The sequence below is a fragment of the Strigops habroptila genome, chromosome 6 (genome assembly GCF_004027225.2).
Source record: "Strigops habroptila isolate Jane chromosome 6, bStrHab1.2.pri, whole genome shotgun sequence".
In the NCBI taxonomy this organism is placed as follows: domain Eukaryota; kingdom Metazoa; phylum Chordata; class Aves; order Psittaciformes; family Psittacidae; genus Strigops; species Strigops habroptila.
Window position 1 is genome coordinate 55880043 of NC_044282.2, and position 16891 is coordinate 55896933.

Sequence of the window (16891 nt, forward strand, 5' to 3'; positions counted from 1 at the left end):
AAAGTTGTGAATCTGCATTTTTCAGCTCAGGCTTATCTTCAGTTGTAATCTGAATTAGCCTTACATGGTTTCTGCCCATTTTCATTGTAAAGCAAATTTATTTTTTCTTATTAGGAAGTTCTTTCTTGCTTGCAAGTTGTATTACATGATGGTCACCCTGCTACACATGTGCAGTCACATTAGAAGCATCCAACCACAGTTTGCAGTACCTCTGTACGTGACCACTATCCATACACACTTAAATTACAGAGTAAAAGCAGAATTACATGTAATCTTCTCTCATTCTGAAACTGTTCTCCTTTTTTTTTCTGGAAGAAGTTGGAACAGTAATCACAAAGACTAACTTTCACTGTGGGGGAGAAGTCTTCTTCAATGACATCTGTCATTCATGGAGAGGAACTACCTTTTCTGCAGCGTCATGCTGAAATACCTGACCTTGGCTTGGGCTTGAGATCACTCTGTGCAAGTGTCTCCACTGATAAGAGTAGAACATGTTCCTCTGTCACGCTGCCTGTGTGACCAGCTCCCCAAACCCTCCCTGTCCCACAGTGGCCAGCTGGCAACAGCTCTGGAAAAGCTGTGGCTGTGGCTGTCTCACCCTGCCAGGGCAGCTTCTGATGTGCACAGAAACCCCATCAATAGCTTTCATTTTATGCTTTTTTGAATTTTCTTCTGCTGTCATTTGCACCTTGTCTTTAGTCAGATAGATAGCAGGGGCAGGTTCACAGCTCTTACTTAGCTCAGTCAGCCACAGCACAGCTGAGGGCTATCATCTAACGTGGGTTGAGCGCATTTTGAAATGTCCTACCTTTTCCTGGCTGTAACTCAAAAGTCATGACCTTTTATATGTGAACACTGAGGTCTTGCAGAGCCTGTAACTATAAGAAGCGATGTTGTAAAGGCATTGAAATGGGATGGAAGTGCCGCATTAAAAAATGATCCTTACTGGTTCCATTAAGACTTGTTCTATGTGAAACCACTTGTACAGCTCATCTCCTTTCCAACATTTATTCCAATTCCTGGCTGGGAGTGTAGGAGTTCTAAACACTTATGAGTCAAGTGCAAACTCAGGGTTGCTACAGTCATGAAGAACTGCTGTCATTAGTCCCCTGTGGACAATTTAAAAACTTGAATCTCATAGAAGTGCTATATCCTTCATTCATAAACCCCTTTGGAAAGGGAAAAGCATTGTTTATTCTCTTTTTTAAAAGACAGGGATATTCAGAAGGGAAATGATTTGTCCAGGGAACACAGCAAGCCTCTGATAAAGCTGAGGTAGAATTTAATGTGCTTTTAAAGTCCTTATCTGTTATATTTACCTATGTATTTATTACATTATCAGCCTACATGATACATATATGTGTATGTATATGTAGATATATGCGTGTGTGTGTATATATATATATGTAGCCTCTATCAGTGCTGTGGAAGACCCGTTTCTTTTTTGACAGACCCCAGAAGTGTTTAACTTTTGAGAACAAACTATTTAAATTAAGATGAATGGTGAAAAATTATGAAGGACTTGAGTTTTTGTTATGTTTTCTGTCTTGCTCTAACCAGTACTGATTTGATTGGTTATATAAGCATTGTAAACAGATTAAAGCCTCAATCCTTCCCTGCTATAAAGAATAATTGGGGATTTAATTGTAATGATTCACTTTATTTCAATAAAGTAACTAAAGCCTGCAATACATTGATTCACTAAAACTGCAGAGCCATTTCTGAAGTGCTTCCCTAAGACTTGTTGTCATGTACATTCAAAGCTCCTCTTCAGATGCAAAAGTTTCTGTAGATCATCTAGTTCCAACCCTGCTGCGTTGGGCCAGGACGCCTCACACTAGCCCGTGTCGCGCAAGACTCCTCCCAGCCTGGCCTTGAACACTGCCAGGAATGGAGCATTTACCACTTCTCTGGGCAACCTGTGCCAGTGCCTCACCACCCTCACAGGGAAGAACTTCTTCCTTATATCTGACCTGAACTTCCCCTGTTTAAACCCATTCCCCCTTGTCCTATCACTACAGTCCCTGATGCAGAGTCCCTCTCGGCATCCTTTTAGGCCCCCTTCAGATACTGGAAGGTTGCTATGAGGTCTCCACGCAGCCTTCTCTTCTCCAGGCTGAACAGCCCCAACTTCCTCAGCCTGTCTTCATACGGGAGGTGCTCCAGCCCCCTTATCATCCTTGTGGCCCTCCTCTGGACTCACTCCAACAGCTCCATGTCCTTTTTATGTTGAGGACACCAGAACTGCACACTGTGCTCCAAATGAGGTCTCACAAGAGCAGAGTAGAGGGGCAGGATCACCTCCTTTGACCTGCTGGTCATGCTTCTTCCGATGCAGCCCAGGATACGGTTGGCTTTCTGGGCTGTGAGTGCACATTGCTGGCTCACGTTAAGTTTCTCATCGACCCCCAAGTCCTTCTCTGCAGGGCTGCTCTGAATCTCTTCTCCGCCCAACCTGTAGCTGTGCCTGGGATTGCCCTGACACAGGTGCGGGACCTTGCACTTGGCCTTGTTGAACTTCATGAGGTTGTCATTGGCCACCTCTCAAGTAAGTCAAGGTCCCCCTGGATGGCACCTTCAAACAAAGTAGGCTGGACCTGAGAGAGCTTGCCGCTATAAACACAGGTGCCAGAGGTGATGGAGAGCTGAGAAATTATTTGCCTTGTAGAAAAACAGCAATGAAATCTTGGGCTGGGATTTTTCACTGCATGAGTGTGGGAAGAAGCATTGACTGACTAGAACACTTGTCCATACTGTAATGGCGTTATGCAACCTGTAATCTTTCTATTATTCAGTCTGTCACCGTAGTACTGGCCCATTTGCAGAGTACAAAGCATCTAAGTGATGACAGCTCTATTAGGCAGTAAGGGACATGGTTAGCCGTTGTGTTTATAGAGGGCAGTGAGATAAGAATAGCATCCAGTCTTCAGTGCTTGCCACACTTACCTTAGATTTTGGACACCTCTGTATGTTTTGTGGACAAGTAGCTGTGTTGAAAAAGTGGGGGGTACTAGGGTGATAGTTATCTTAGCTCTTCTTTTTCCCTTGAGAAACTGATGTAAAATACAGGCCAAGAGGGTGTCAGCTGATAAAAGCCAGACAAATGTGTTCTCTGGATTTGGTGTCAAGGAGCCTGCCATCTGTGAGAAACCGGACATACTCTGGCAGCCATTCATGCATGAATGAATGAATGTCCTCAGTGTGCCCTTCCACTGCACCTCCTGCTACTCTTTTACTATATGTAGGAACACCCTTCTTCTAGTTTTTCTTCAATACCTCAGTAAGTTGTAATAGACTCCTAGAAAAATTTTCTAGTCTGTTTGTTTAGTCGTATGCAGGTTTTATTAGTTTTCAGTGTTACTTGTGCAGCTTCTAAGCACATTCTAGCAGTATGTTAAATGATGAAACTTGTTTTCTGATTGCTTCCTCAGAGGATAGAGCAGAAAGAGGTTTAGCACATCCAAAAGAATACGTGAGGGCAGCACGTGAGTGTCAGGGCTGAGATTATGATTCACAATGAGAGCGTTTTACCTTGAACAGGCAGACAAGGTGTCTCTACGTGGGGAAAGAATTATTGTTATTAATATGTACATGACTTTGTTTAAAGGAAGTACTGTTGACCTTCTCCCGAGCAACCGCAAATTCAAGCCTTTATAATTAGCTTCTTATCAGAAAATAAATCAATGTCTCTAGCCAAGGTAACTTCTGAACATGACTTGCATAAACCTGTCACCGAGCAGGATTCACCAGAACTGCATTTGTTCCTGACCAGGGAATGGTAACAACTTGGACATGACAAGCCCCACCAGGGTGATGTATTTAAAGACTCCCCCACCATGCCCTGAAATAGTGGCAATGCTGCACAAGATTATCTGCCTGCCTTTTTCACCCCACAAAAGGTTCATGGCTTTTGGGTTTACAAGTCAAGAAACTCTGTTTTGCTGAGCCTTTCTTTTACTGCTCCTTGTGAAGCAGTGTTTGCTAATTTAGAAATGCTTAGAAATACTGAGCCAAGTGAGGATGGACTCGATGTCTGCCACTGCATGTGAGGAAGATACTTAGGACCATTTTATAGTGAAAAGCCACAACTCATGCCTGGTCTTCTACCCACTGTTTGCCAAAGAGCGAGGGAGACAACTTTAAAAATAGTTGGTATATGGAGTTAATGTTTCTCTAACTGTGATGGGTCTCCTATACAATGGAATATTGTATTGTTATCCTGGATTATATACAGGATCATTTATACGTTTAAGGTTCATTAGTGTGGATTTTTACCATTTGTTTTCCCGCTCTTGGATTTACTTGAGTAAGACGTCTCTAATACAGGTATATGTGTGTTTGCATACTCGTGAAGTATAAAGACCTTAGATCATGATGTTAAAAGCTTCAGGTCAAAAGGAGTGGAGTGGGGTTTTTTCAGTATTTAAAACATTTTAAAATAAATTCCAATTCTTGTTTTCACTCAGTATTGGAGTTCTGAAATTTATTATGTTATATCGTACCTTGTTCAGCTGGTCTTTCTCATCAGTGTTTTCAGTCAGTAATAGTGGGAAAATTCTGATTTAGGATAGAACAGAATGAAATAGGATAGAAATAGACTAGACTATTTCAATTGGAAGGGACCTATAATGAGCACCTAGTCCAACTGCCTGACCACTTCAGGGCTGACCAAAAGTTAAAGCATGTTATTAAGGACATAGTCCAAATGCCTCTTAAACACTGACAGGCAATTTTGGGGTTATGGATAACGAATGTTGTCAAGCTGTCTCTCCAGGAGTAGGTATACAGATGACTGACTGGACAATGTTTCCAGAGGATCACAAGGTCTTCTGCAAGAAATTCATGATACTTTGAATAACAAACTAAAAAAGATGAAAAATAAACATGCCAGTGGAAATAAAATCGGCTTTTTAAGTAAAGGACTTTCCAGTGGGCCTTAAAATGGACTGGTGTTAGCCCCATTGTAAGTGACATTTTATCAGTGACAAAAGATATCAAGCTGGTAAAAATTAACATATATTCTAAATAAAGGGTCTTATTCCACAGGTCATTGATATAGTGTAATAGGGATTACTATGTAAAATGGTCACACGTCAGTAATACATTTCAGGTCCTATAAAACCCTTTACAAAGTCCTATGTGGAAGAAGAAAGAATGAAGCCAGTGCTTACAGATAAGAGGACTTCCGTGCGAAGCAGTGACATTGAAAAAGGCTCAGGGAGCCACGGTTGACCATCAACTGAACACAAGCTCCAGGACTGTCCTTTAGCCAAAATGCTGACTGCAGCCCATGAGTATATAAACAGGAGCACTGAGGAAAAGGAGGAGGTCCAGGGGCCTCTCACTGCTATGGCTGTTTCAAAAATAGTGTGCTCAGTTTTGTAGTCTGCAATGCTGGAAAGAGACATGAATGGTAGAAGTGCTGGGAAACCTTCCTGAACATAAAATGCTGAATTTATTCGGCAGAGGTTAAGGGATATTTTGCTCCTTACATGGGGAACAAAAAATTGATGGGACCAAGATACATTAAGAGATCATAGCCAGGAAGTGAATATTTACAAGTTCACCTTAAAATAAGGAATACATTTGGACTGGAAATACTGATATATAAGTGAACACCAGTCAATAATTGCAGTCAGTTCATCTGCTCTGAGAAATCTTTAAATCAGCTCTAATTCAACCAGGAATTACCTAGTGAAAATCCTACAGCCTGCATTAAAGTAGGAGTTAAGACAAAGAGATGGCAAAGATCACTTCTGGCATATAGGTGCATTAATTAAGAGTTTTGTCATGTATTTTGGAAGCTTCAGTTGCATTCTCCTTCAGTGGTCTTTTCCTCATGTAGATTAGTGCTAAAGGCTTCAGATCTTTCCTAGATTCATATCTTTTAGGGTTGAACTGGCAATTAGTGTGATTCTTCACATACCAACGTTTGAACTTGAACTCATTTGCTGCCCTAGGTTTAATCATGTCAATTTTTCTTCTTTTGCATTTCTTTTTTTTTTTTTTTTTTGTGTGTGTGTCCATATCTTTGGTATGTTTTCCTGTATAGATACAGATGAAAACTACAAAATGGTGTTGATCAAAATGCTGCCTGCTTTTTCAAGTTTTTGGGTTTATGATGGTCAAATAAACACTCTGCCATGGGTGGAATTCACTGACATTAGAGGACAGTCAGCATTTTATAGGAGATGCTTCATATCATGAAAAATGAGCTGATACAGAGTTTTGGAACCATTTATATCCACTTGCATTCTGATTACCAGCTTGCATTGAGCATCCTTAGAATTGGTCACTTCTCTAAAAAGTAATTGGAGCACGTTAAAATGTGATTAATAAAATAACTAATCAATTATGGAACATAATATCATGTTTCACTTAAAGTCATTTTCCATATTTAGCCAGAGGCTTTAATTATGTTTTTACACCGCTTTGGTTGATACGATTTTTATTAGATAATGCTTATTGTATATGAAAAACAAAACAGTTGCATTGAAACGGATATATGACTTCAAGGAATGTCTTTGATGTGGGGATTACTGGGCAGAAACCTTTGGCCAGTGCTGTGAATCTGACCAGAGAGCTGTAATGGCTCTTTCTATAAAAACAGGCATTAGAAACCCTTAGGAGAAGACAACAGTATCTGTGAGAAGGGAGACTTTCCATCATGATCTGCAATGCACAGAAATATTTGCAGCTCAGGAAGATTGACAAGCCAGCGTGCTGTTCAGGATGGCAAATGCTGTTTGCATAACTCATCTTGCAGTCATTGCGTCACATTTAATTGACATCCCTCTAAAAACTGTATTTGATGGAGTATTCTGGAAAACCCTGCCGTCTCAGTTTAGCACAGGCAAAGCAAGTTTCTGCAGCAGTTTTCTTCAGGGGCTAACGTTGGCCATTTGAAGCCCTGTCCCACCTTCAGCTCTGCCCTGTTTTGCCTCAGGACTGCTTGACTCTGGTTCTGCTGCGTGCTCACACGGGGTGTGCAGTTGTGTGGCTCTATGTCATGCACGCATCAGAACTGTATCGCGTTACCGGAAAACCCTGCGCTGGCAAACAGTGTTCACAGTTTCTGCTTTAAGCATATCTCAAGGACATCTGGGTGTGGTAAAAATAAAAATAGCCACCCTGGAAAGAACATGTGAAAATCCTCCTCTGGAGAGTGGCTGTAAAATAAAAGGATCCCACCTAAAAATATGATGCATGCTTAACACAAAGGTTCACCTTGATTTTGAAGTCCTGCTAACGCTGGACTTGTGTTTTGGAGACAAATCCTGTGGCCGCTGGAAGACCTGTGCTATGGCTACACGGAAAGGTGCAGGCAGAGGCAGATGGAACCACAATGTGGCTGGGGGCTGTGTGGCCACACCAGGAGCCAGGGATTGGCTGCACATCCTTGGGCAGTGCAAATGGTTCAGTCTGGGCATGGTAGTAGTGAGCACCTTGGTGTCTTTCGCAATGTAGGCCTGCGTCATAGACATTACAAGAAACAGTAGAGGCACGGATAGCCTCGCAGCCTATATTTTGGTAAAATACAGCCTCATGCCATAAACGGTTTGGTTATAGGATGTTTAACTTAATTTTGTGATAGTTTTATTCTGTTTAAGTAAATAGTGATACCTGCTCTGTGTATTTTCTAGACCTAGAGATCAAACCAAGTACACAACAAAATCTTTGTGAAAGACATCAAAATTTCCCCTCTTTTCCCCTTCCTTCTCTTTCCTTCCTTTCCCCTCCTCTGTCTTCCCCTCCCCTCTCTTCTCTTAATGTCCCACAGCAATAACTCTCATGCAAATCCACCTGTAGCCCTGATTCTGCTGTGCAGCAGTCATGATATGAATTTTATTATTGAAGTATATATGAATCATTATTTTCAATATAATGCAGCTCTGCTTTACTTGTGTTAGAGTAACCCCTAGAGGTCCCACCGGAGGGTTTCATCATGCTGTGCACAACTGACATAATGAGGTTAATTTTATTGAGTGTATTTGGTTCCCTGTACCCCAATGCTCATGATTCATCATTTCTTTTGTCAGTGAATAGTGAGATAATGAGATAGCAGGTTGACAAGGGCAGAAATAAATTTAAGTTTAAAACGACAGATGTGCCTTTTGAGCAAGTTCAGCCAAGTAGGGCCTCAGTCTGTTCCATGGGAATTGCCAGGTCAAAGCTGACTCAGAATTAGTATTTATGAATACTCCATCAAAATGTAAGCATGCATAATGAGAAGTGCTTTATTAATACACATATTAACTGATATTTTACACGACCCAGTATTTCTTACAATATCTATGCACCAAATTTGAGAAGAACAATACTTCTGATACCATCAGATCAGAATTATGGCTACCTGCTGTGTTGCAGCGTGTGTTCTTCATAGCAGAGGGTAAAAATACATGTTTTGTACTGTGTGGACTTGATAAACTTTGCAGTGTTCTTGCCTGTCTATTTCCTCACTTTTCAAAGTTGAGATTTTTTAAGTGATGTCATGTTTTCACACAGCATTGCAGCTTAGGAAGTTGAACTTCTTAAATGAGATGTTTAGGCTTTGAAGTAATGGTAATTACTGTAATTACTGTAACTTCGTGATAGTTATACTTGATGTCTTGGGAAAACTTAAGAAAATACATAGAGTTGAAAAGCTTTTAAAAGAATTTAGTTGAAATCAAAGGAGTTAGATGCCCAGATGCACTTGAGATGTCCACAGTATGACTAGCACATCTTCAGACACCTACTTATCTTCAAATAGCTGCATTTTATGCTGCGTTTGTATGCAAAAACTGTGCCATTTGTAGCTAACGTTGTGTTTTCTGGCATGAATGTGTTGATATAATGATGCGAGCATTGCAGAGGTATTGAGAGAAACTTCTATCTTTAACCAAGATTTTTATATGATAGAAAGTGTGTGTGAGACCAGATACTACATTCTAGCTATCCTGGCAGGTGTGAAATTTTTAATCTGGTTGACACTGCATATTGTATACATTTGCAGTTAAAAGAAGATTGCGTGTGCTGCTCTGTAGCAGGCACCAAGTGTTTCTTGGCTTTTACTGGGCTTTCAATGTTATGAATCAGGCAGACAGGAGGGTATTAAGCATTTCTGGCCACATTAAATGAAGATTGGTCCCGTTTGGCTTGCAATTTTAAGTACTTACTAGTTTATTTAATAAAGATTTTGACTGCCTTCTATTATGTATATACGTGTGATTCACAGGCTTAGGAGACATGGCATGTTCAGCCTCTAGCTCAGGAGGATCTGCTGTGTTGGAGACAAGCACATTCTCACTCTCGAACACCACCCCAGGCCGTGTCTACATTACAGCTGACAAGGGCTGGGAGCAGGATGGTTGTGTGAGCCACCACTTCTGATCACAGCCTTGCCCTGCGGGCACTCTGCAGACTGCCCGTTCGGGTGCGCTGAGGTGCCTGGCAGAATATTAAACTGCCAGACAGGCTGAGATGTAGAGTCCCTTGGGCTGTGCCTGCGGCTGCGCTTATAGTTTCACTGTCTGAATATAGAGTAAGTCTGATCCACAGGGCAGCCTTTGGATGACCCCAGCATGCAACTGGAAATACCCGTAGTCTCAGAGCATAGCCAGCTCTCTATGCTGGAAAGTTAGGTCGAAGATACAGGGCTGCAAAGGAGAGAGAGCGAGCAATTTCAGCTGAGGAAACATCCATGACCTCGGCATGCCCCAGCCATGATTTTGTAGCTTTCCACTGGTGATAATCCATGTTGGCTCAAACCCCAGCTGGGATCAGACAGGTCAGCTCCTGCTTAGAGATTTCTGACTGGGGAACAGAAACAGAGCTCAAAACAGAAGGAAAAGAATGAGAAGGTTTAGGATTAGGCTGAGAATGATTACGTTTGCCTTGGCAGTGGCACACACACATGCAGGGTTTGGGAGCTGCTGCCTGATGGCACCACGTAAACTGGGCATGGTGCAGCATCCAGGCTGTGTATCAGAGCATTTGCTTAACTTGCAAATCTAAGTGTGGCTCTGGAGCCAACCACAGAGCTTGCTACTGGCCTCAGTGGGCAGGTTATTGCTTCTTTTATTTACTCCTACTTTGGGCAGACCCGGGAGCCTGATGACAAGAATATCCAGTGCGTGATTTAGCTTCTGCAGATGGTCAGGACGTGCCCATCTAATTCTGGCATATAGTTCTTAGATGCCGGCTAGGCTTAAACCATGACAGGGCCAGAGGGAGAGAAAAAAAGGAATTAAATGGTCAGTGCAGAGTAGTCACAAGGAACACCCTCCTGGTAGTCTGCAGTGTGACGTGAGAGTCACACAAGATATACAGTATTTTACCTATGAGGACAGAGAGTTGTGCATGCTTTGTGGGTCACCTTAGGGCTACGTAGGAAGAATATTTCTCTACCTCTTGAAAGCTGCATGTTGCTGCAGTTCGCGACATTTGGGGGGTTACGTTACTGATTTATTTTCTTAGGAGAAAAGGTAAATAGAAAATCATTCATTTGCATGCATTGGACATCAGGACTCCTATATTAAAGCTCAAGGTGGCTGAGAAACAGGAGACACTTCTTTATTTAACCTCCCACTGAAGAGACATGTTTAATACTTTATTATGTAACTGTTTTTTCAGAAAAATGCTGTATTTTTCTGTGCATTTCTGACTCTGTTTCCAGTTATTCTCGTAAACATGGGTGTGTAGGAAGGAGGGGAATAATTGCCTTTTAAATGGTTGAGAATAATGCAATTAAACCCCTGTAATCAGATGCTACAGGATGTGGCTATTCATTTCAAGGTCCCTTTTGCTAAAGATGCAGTGATCAACCAGTGGCACCTCTTGGGCTTCAGACATAAATATTCAGGAAGGCAAGGCTGAGGAGATCTTCAGATTGAATTTATTCACAGTGATTTTAAGGGTGGAGTGGCAAGTTCAGCTCTGGAAAAGTAAGGAATGAGCTAGCTAGTTATCACAACTCAACAACCATTTTAGTGATCGTTTGGTTGCTGTCAGTGCAGGTGCTTTTGGACAAAGTTCGGCTCGTAAACGCGCCCCCCTGGTATAGATGTTCCCACCATTATGTTTTTTATAGCATCAGCATTGTTTCCAGGAACAGAGAAAAGAGAATTCGATTATGTTTGAATCACAGCATCATTCAAGAGCTCTACTGTGCATAACTGTGCAAAAAACAGATTAAGAGAAACTCTCATTCCCAGACAGCTAAGGAAGGTGAACAACAAAGAACAGAGGAGGAAGGGACACAGTCAGATACACACGTATATATTACTATTATATTTATTTTCTGTTTTCAAAGGTAGAAAGAGTAAGAGAGATCTCTCAGCCAAATCATCCATTTAATAACTCGTTTTTCTATAGCGTTAAGACCTGTTTGGGTGTTGAGGAGAGATGCTTATAGAGGGAGGTGGCCTCAGAGAGATGTTCGGGAGAAGGAGAGCGTTCAGGGCATGAAGCACAGGAGTGAACACCTCCTCCAGGTCTCCCAAGAGCATTTTGTTTGTTTTGAATGTGTTTCAGCCCACCAGCAGCCTTGCCTGTGCTCACTTGAGAGAGAGGTGGTTATACTGCGGTACAGTATGACTACACTGCTGTTAATACACCCCCAGGGAAAGGGAGGACGGCATGGTACAGCATGTGTGAAAAGACATCTTGTGCTGGCGGCACCGTGGTTGAGTCATTCCATCCTGTCTGCGGCTGCGGGCAGCAGTCACTGCAGGGCCGTAGAGCCGCCACCGGCTAATCGTTATAATAAGCACTTCAGGCAGAGTCTGGCTCCCCCATTTAGTCTCTCTCCACTTTAGGTCTGTAAGTATTTGTCCTGTCCACATCTATTGCTGGCACAGAGGCATCAGAAGAAAGTTCTCCTAAGCCTTTGCTTGCATACCTGGCTTTGGGCCAGGGAAAGTTAAACCTGATCATCTTAGCCTCTTACTGCCCCTGCTGATTCTTTTTTTTCAGTAGTAAATGATGACTCTCTTCAAGATGGGCCAGAATTTCCTGGGGGTAGGTTGGCACTTCCCCAAGGCATACACATTTAGTAGCATATGCCCATGCAAGTAAACAGAAGGATAGAGGGTTTTTCTTCCTTTGGTACACGCTATCCAGTTTGTTCCTTGGCGCTTTCCCCACTCACAGGGGAGGATGGCTGCCTCTCTATACAAGCCCAAGTTTGATTTATTTATTTTTTGCCCCCCTTCTTCTAGCTGTCTGTAGCAGACACACCAAATTTCCCAAAATGAAGGCGTTAATACAAGTATCGCTTACTGCCCCTCCTGTGACATCTATGTTATTTCCAAGTTGCCCAAAATGAGAAATGCAATTTGGGTGAGTCAGGGAGTCTGTCCTGACTCAGACTCTTTAATGTAGAAGTGTCTCAGGGTCATGCATAATTCTATTAATATAGGGTCAAACTTGAGTAGGGAGCTCTGTTTGATTTGCCTATTTTTAGCAAAGTCACACCAATGCAGCAAAACCAGCCAAACTAAACCTGGCTCAGTTTGCTTTGAAATTTTGTGACCAAACAAACAAAAAAAATTAATTATCTTAAGGTAATGAAATGTTTTCATTTTATTCTGTGCTCAGCCAGCACAGTAGCTTTTATGTCTGTGGTGGGTAATTTTTGTACAAAATCCTGCTCTATTCTTACAGCCCCTGACTAATCAGACGTTCTGCTTTTGCAGTAAAAAGTGTTGAAACCTCACTATTGTCATGTCTCATACACAGGTCTTTCTTTTCTTTTTCTTCACACAAATTAAACCACAAAGACCTCTCTTGAATTCCAGTCTTTTCAAAGTGTATATGCAAGGATGCTGAGAGAGGCTATATCATTTTTCCTTCCTACCCTCTTAGAAGGTGCTTGATGCAAGGACAAATGAAGAAAGAGTTTGGATCAAGGTGTGCTGTTTATCACTGTTAAGAATAAGAAGTTTGGGGTAAATATTCTGACTGTATCTTTTGTGATCCCACCAAGGTTTATTAGTCCTGGGTCCAGCAGTGTAATTCCATGTTAGAAAACCTTTGCGGTGCAAGGATTAGAATATGTTAATTTTCTGGCTTCCAGGAAGGAAACTTGTCTTTAAATACAATGGGTAGGAACAAAAAATGTAGTAAGAAATTGAACAAAATACCTAGGGAGCCAGGGGAACTGTGTAGGAGAGTTGAAAATGGTTATAGCAGAGTATGTGGTGGGAAGAGCCCTGCCCAAGTCTCACTTGTATCTCTGGAATGGCTGAGTGAGAATTACTCCTCGTCTGGGACAAGCCAGCATTGCTCTATTGACCTTTTAGAGGTTCAACTGATACAGAGCAGCTTAAAATCTGACCTTCTGTGTCCAGATAGCAAGGTGGCGTAGAACTTTTGTGTCCCGATAGCAAGGTGGGAGAGATCAGAGCAACACTTCCTAATCTCCATGAAGGCTTCTGAAGCAGATAAAAAGGTAGTGCTCCTGCTTTGCGTTCTTTAACACTTTAGCAGAGCAAGCAGGATGTCGAAGTTGCTCTGAATGAAATCGGAACAAGGGATAGATGCTCTTGTAACCTTAAAAATACAGGTGACGCTGATTTGTGTTCTCTTCTGAGAGCTTAAATGATTGAGATGTAAGCAACCAAACTGAGATATGGCCTAATGCACTTAGTCTGGTAGCACTGTCACCACAAAGACAGAAATAAAGCTCATATCTGGGCACCAGCCTAAAAAGGTTCTTAGGGACTGTTAAACAAATTAGAGATCAGATAACATGTTTCCCTGTCACTGGGACAAAGTCTATCTGCCTTAGAGTAAAAACATACGTTGTGCTATAGCTAGGAATGCTCACTGTCCACTTCATGTCACATGTGAAAATCCACATCATTTTTATAGCTGTGCTGTGCTGTAGTTTAAATTGGCTTCCCCTCTTTGTTAAGCAATACCAAGAGTCAACACAGGGTTTGGAGCTTACCCAGAGGAAGTTTGGTATTTGATTTGACCATGCACAGTGCATCTGGTGAAGCACTGGAACAGGCTGCCCAAGGAAGTTGTGAATGCCCCATCCCTGGCAGTGTTCAAGGCCAGGTTGGACGGGGCTTGCAGCAACCTGGTCTAGTGGAAGGTGTCCCTGCCCATGGTGGAGGGGGTGGAACCGGATGATCTTAAGGTCCTTTCCAACCCAAACCATTCCATGGTTCTACGTCTAAAATTCAAACTTGATGTGGAGGCCAAGACATTCAGACATGCAGCCTGGACCTGCAGTCCATGTTACATGACAGCCTGATGTCAGGCTCTTCGCCTGTGAAGCATTTGTAGCAGAAATCGTTGTTGCAGCATGGCTAACAAGACCTTTCTGTTGTTTTTTGATTTGGGTTTGGTATTTTTTTGTTTTGTTTTGGTTTGGGGTTTTTTTTGTTTGTTTTGTTTGGTTTTTTTTTTGTTGTTGTTGTTGTTGTTGTTTTGTTTGGATATTTTTTTCATTGCTAGGACTTCACCTCCAACCATTATTAGATTACTAGACAGAGAGCCTGACACACAGCTCAAGCTAATGTGAGAAAATAGAATTGTATGTATCCATGCATGCCCCAGTTCTGAAGAACTGATACCGCTTGCGTGCTTATTGGGTGTAGATATGATCCACCTTTAGGCTGTACTACAACAGTATCTGCATCACTGCCTTTCCCAGGGCCATCTGTAATCTTTCTTGCTGATATGATTCTATGATTTCCTCTTCCTTCCCATCCTTCCAGTCTTACTTGCACCACGAAGACTGAAAATATGAAAGAAAATATGGACTTGTTGGATTTCTAGTCAACAATCTCCTGGGAGTAGCAGCTTTGGCTCCTCCACTGAAGAAGTTCCTACAAGGTGATGTCATCTGGCAGTAGACACCAAAACAAGATGAGGTATTGCAGCAACTAAAAATGACAGTCTGCAATGCACCAATATTTAGGTTTCATGGTCCCATAAGGCAGTTCCATTCAAAGAGATTGAGCTAAATACTCTCTGAGTTCTGGCTCCTTTGCAAGGTGCACTGTGCCTGTATTAAGACACATAATCTGGCGTAACAGAAGTAGAAAAAATGTTACACCTAAACAGAAGCAAGCTGTTATATTTGCTCCAAAAATGACTTCTCTGGTTAACACAGTGTTGCAATCCAAATGCAGCTGGTTTATAAATCACATTTTTGTTTTTAAATCATGCTACTTTCTGTTTAAGCTTTGAGAAAGCACTGATGAAAGATGTATTTCCGAAACTGTTTAGCAGAATGTTAATTTGAGATCTGCTGTCTAAGAGTCTGGTGTCGTAATCTCTAGACTCAGGTGTTCAGATCTTTGCAGAAAAGGCTGTTTACATGATGGAAGCCACCTTTGTACTAAGAGCAGATCACAGAAGGGCTCACTGGTTTATTTTCAAACTGTGCAAAAATATATATGAAGTTTTTTGCCTGGAGAATTGGCTGCTAAATACCAACCATACTGGGCTTTGAAATGTGTGACTGCCTCTCTAAGGCGGCCATGAACAGCAAGCAAAAAAGTGGAGTTCCATAAGAACAGAAGGCAGTATATAATCCTCTTGCTGGAAGGTAAACACTAGGGCACACAGTGCACAGGCAGGGCAGATGATGTTTTGACTTGAAAAGGCAAAGCACACAAAAATCACTGAAATATGCATCAATCAAGAATTGAATTACCAGAATTGTTATGGCTGGCTTAGACTTTTGATCCAGTAAACAATACGATAGCCTTAGATATCTCTCCTTCACCAAATGTTCAGGCTGATGTTGAGGATAGGACAAGGCTTTAAGCTGAAAGGGGAGATTTAGATTAGATACAAGAAAGAAACCCTTTACTGTGAGGGTCATGAGAGACTGGCGCAGGTTGCCCAGAGGAGCTGTGGCTGCCCCATCCCTGGCAGTGTTCAAGGCCAGGTTGGACGGGGCTTGGAGCAACCTGGTCTAGTGAAAGGTGTCCCTGCCCATGGCAGGGGGTTGGAACTGGGTGATCTTTAAGATCCCTTCCAGCCCAAACTCAGCCTTCTCCAGGCTGAACAAGCCCAGCTCTCTCAGCCTGTCTCCATAGCAGAGGTGCTCCAGCCCTCTGAGCATTTCTGTGGCCTCCTCTGGACTCACTCCAACAGATCCATGTCGTTGTGTTGGGGCTCCAAGTGTCCTGACTTCAGGGCACACCAGTAAGTTGAAAGCCATAAAATGATGCCAAAAATGGTAGGTGGATTTGATGAAAATAGTGGTTTTACTAGATATTGATATTTATTGTGCTAAGTGGTTAAAATATAGTTAGACAAAAGAGGAATAATAGACAAAAGAGGAATGCAATATATTGCATATATATGGTGCTCTGTGCTTCTGTGCAATATATGGTGCAGGATACTGCCTGAAACCACAGACTGTGCGGAACGTGTGAGATGCAAAATGAGATGCAGAACATACTTTCATGTGGTTTGTTCCTGTTAAAATGAAGGTATGGCTTAAACATGCCTGGTTGTGTCCTTAGTGATCTTTGGTCGCAGGAGCAGGCAGAAGCTTGCAGATACTCACTTGTGTTGGGGAACACAGATTAGGTATACCAAGAAATTTAAATTCTCTGCATCCTTTTTCTCGAAAAAGCCACATATAAACTTGTTTTCCCAAGAGAGAGATTTATGCCCATGTCAGACTGGGGTCAAATCAGCAGGAGTTTTTATTTGAAGCTTAGATTACTTATGTTAATTGTTTTCATGTAACTTTCCATTTTATTTCTTTTTTTTTTCCTGGCAACTGTTTGATAACATGAACAAGCAGAATCCTTACAATTCTGACGAATGATTTCCAAAGACTCGGTAGCCTGGGTGATTTCTGCCCTATGAGTGGGATCATTGAAACTCCCTATGCAGGCAGCCAGTAAATCTGCACATACATGTTTAAGCATTG

At 42.0% G+C, this 16891-nt stretch overlaps 1 protein-coding gene across 4 annotated transcripts in view; it reads left to right on the forward strand.

Moving 5' to 3' along the window:
* FKBP1B (FKBP prolyl isomerase 1B) overlaps window positions 1-16891 on the forward strand; it is a 45481-nt gene that overhangs the window by 13971 nt on the left and 14619 nt on the right. The window lies entirely within an intron of this gene.